The following is a 3,468-nucleotide window of genomic DNA, read 5'->3' as shown; positions in this document are numbered from 1 at the left end:
ATCTTAGAAAGAATCTTAACATTAATTTGAAAGTAAAAACTCGAAAATCCACTCAGTGATTTCAAGACAACACACGTTTTCAACACAACACCTTCTCATGGAATGAATCAGATGAATAACTTTATAGAGAGCAAGCTTGTGCACACGAGCTCATACAAAGGATAAGACTTTCTTTGGAACACCCTCCTATGATCGCCATTGTAACTATGAGGGAGAAGACTTGTTTTGGAAAATTGTGGATAAGACATTAATTTGGAACATGCAATGAATGGATAAGGCTGTGCTTTGGAACATCTGCTAAAGTTTTCTTATCCATTTCTATTGGATAAGATTTTTTTTGGAATTTTTGCTCTTCACCAATAGACGCAGAAATTAATGTAGATGGCAGTACCGTAGCTAACTCATTTCATGATTTTTAGGGATAAGACTCTTTTTGGAAATCATAGACTCTCATTCTTTCTCTCTCTTCACTCTGTTGACAAGTGACTTCTTTCCATGCATTGTACAAAACTGCTCTGTTGCAGTTTTCAGTTGGTTCGTTTTTAGAAACGATTCCGGGGAACTGTTGACGTTGACGTTGACAGTCATTGACGCTGAATCAACGCTCTTAGCCGGTGTAAGTTGACTCATCGTGTCGTCATCGGTTTCCTCCTCCTCCTCGAACTCTGGCACGAGGAAAGTTGGCAATCTTTTGGGAGTCGACATTCCTCACATTCTTTACATTCTTTGAGACTAGATGATAATTCAGCACTGAACTGATTTTTCGGCGCAGGCACTGAACTCGCGCACAACAATTAAAACACTGAACTCAGCACTTTAACTATTGCATACACTATTTCAACTATTCTCACTAAAACAAAAACTACGTCTACTCGCTACGACTGCTCGATCGATACTCAGAACATATAAAGTAAAATACAAGAAGGCACTAGAGGAAGCAAGGAAAAATTTCAATGCCTGTGATATTGAGAACTCTAGGAATCAAAGTAAGACAGCATGGAAAATCATTAATTCATCAAGGAAGGGTAGTTATAGGGTGAATAAAGATGCTAAGCTGGACCCCGACAATGAAAATCGTTATTTTATTCAATCTGTTAAATCTTTGAAGCAGAATGGCGGCAGGTAAGTGCTTCGGGTTGATTCTCCTACTGCTTCATCAGCCTTGCAAACTGATAAATTCAATTTCAAAAGAACAAGTTGTGAGGAGGTATCTGAAATTGTTAGGAGGTTCAAGTGTTCCAATACTGCTGATTTTTATGGAATAACATCTAATTTGATGAAAAAAAAATAGTATATGTTGTTGCTGAACCTCTGGCAAATTGTATAAATGAATCTTTCAGCTTAGGACTTTCCCCCCATGCTCTTAAAAGATCCAAAGTTGTCCCTAATCCCAAAGATCGAAAAAAAGACTTTGATGTTTCAAACTGTAGACCAATCACAATTATTCAATTTTTTTCAAAAATTGTTGAGGCTGTGGTTGCTAAGCAGTTGTATTCTCACCTTGAGCGTTATAATTTACTCAATGTTTCACAGATTGGTTTCAGAAAAGGATTTTCTACAGATAATGCAAAAGAAAAGCTCACCAATTATGTCTACAATGCTTTCGAATCTAAATGTTTTGCAGGTGTGACTCTATGCGACATAAGCAAGGCTTTTGAGAGTGTAGACCATGGGGTGCTGTTGGGGAAGTTGGCCCATTATGGTATTGGGGGTTGTGAATTGTGGGGGCCACTTTCAGGGAACATTGTAAACCGTTATTTGTTTCTCTTGGAATATTAACGGTTTACAACCAATATATTTATGTTGTTGCCTTGTATATACATAAAAATAAGTGTAAAATGAACACAACAGGTATGGTTCATTCATACAACACCCGCCAAAGACAACAACTTGATACCCAACGTACAAGATTAACCAAAGTACAGAAGTCCCATCACGTCTTAGGAACAAAGGTCTACAATAGGTTGTCAGAGTCAATAAAAAATTATCCAGTCTCTTTGTTCGGCAATTACTGTTCGATAAATAAACAAACCAATTACTTTTCAATGTTTTCAACAAGGAATCAAAAGTAGTGTAAATTGTGTAAATAGTGTTCAGTGATGATGAGTGTGTTATGTAGACGAAATGGAAACAATTCACTGCACAGTGTACCTCGTGAGACCCAAACCGGATTTACATGCATAAAGAGATTAAATGGTGAGTAAGATTTTTTTCACTATTTTTCCTTCTTAATTTGGAGTAGTTTACCAATGTTTATCAGAGATTGACAATGGTGTAATAACCGAAACCGTGGTTTTTGACAATTTCTTAGTCTTTTTCATTCAATATCACCAATGTGTTATAGGCTAATTATTTCACGATGAAAAAAATTCATGCGGGGTAGGAATGTTTTTAACAAATGTCTGTAGACTTAGTTCGACATATTGTATAATTCTGGGGTCTCATCAGTTTTTGGTCATCGAGGACAGCTCCAAACTTGGGGAGGTAGAAGTTATATCCATTGTTATTGTCTAGTAGCTGATACAGCACTTAATATAGTATATAATGTCTAGTAAATTAATGTATTTTGGGCAGCCTCCATGCCGGTATGTTTTCCCGATAAAGCTTTTTAAAAAGCATGTCACTAGTTCCATTTTCTTAACTATAGACTCTAAAGATCAGCGTTTCCCAAACTGTGGTAAGAATACATGTAGATGAGAGTAGCCTACTGGCTCATCAATTTGCTAAAGAAAATAAGAATCCTTATGATTCTTTACGGGACACTAAGAAAATGGCTGGCAAGGAATGGCTACGTAGTTTTCGCAAGAGATATTCAAGACAACTGGCTTTGAGAAAGCCTGGAGCAACAAGTTTAGCTCACTCTACTTCATTCAATAAGATCAATCTGGCTCATTTTTTCCAAAATTATAGCAACGTTTTAGATAAAAACCCCTCAATTTCACCATTCAACTTCTGGAACTGTGATGAGACTGGTATCACTACAGTTCATGTGCACCCAAAAATATTAGCGGCAAAAGGTGTTAAGCAAGTGGGGAGTATGACCAATGCTGAAAGGGGTACTAATGTCACAATTATAGCAGCTGTAAATTCAGGGGGTGGTTTCATGCCTCCTATGTTGATCTTTCCTCGAAAGAACTTGAATGACTATATGTTGAAGGGTTTTCCAATTGGAACAATTGGAGGGGCCAATCCAATTGGGTAGTCCAATGAGGATCTTTTTTATAGTTTTATGCAACATTTTATTAAGTTCAGTTGTGCTAGCATTAGTAATCCTGTTATACTTTTGATGGATAATCATGAAAGCCATATTTCTGTTAATACCATTAGACTAGCCAAGGAGAATGGGGTTTCTTTGGTGACATTCCACCCCCATACCAGTAATAAAATGCAGGCTCTAGATAGAGAGGTGTGTTCTGTCCATTCAAGGCATACTAATACCGCCATGAATGATTGGATGTCTGCACCTGG

The sequence above is a fragment of the Nilaparvata lugens genome, chromosome 3, assembly GCF_014356525.2.
Source record: "Nilaparvata lugens isolate BPH chromosome 3, ASM1435652v1, whole genome shotgun sequence".
Classification (NCBI taxonomy): domain Eukaryota; kingdom Metazoa; phylum Arthropoda; class Insecta; order Hemiptera; family Delphacidae; genus Nilaparvata; species Nilaparvata lugens.
The sequence above is the reverse complement of the archived record's forward strand: the minus strand, read 5'-3'. Positions refer to the sequence as shown.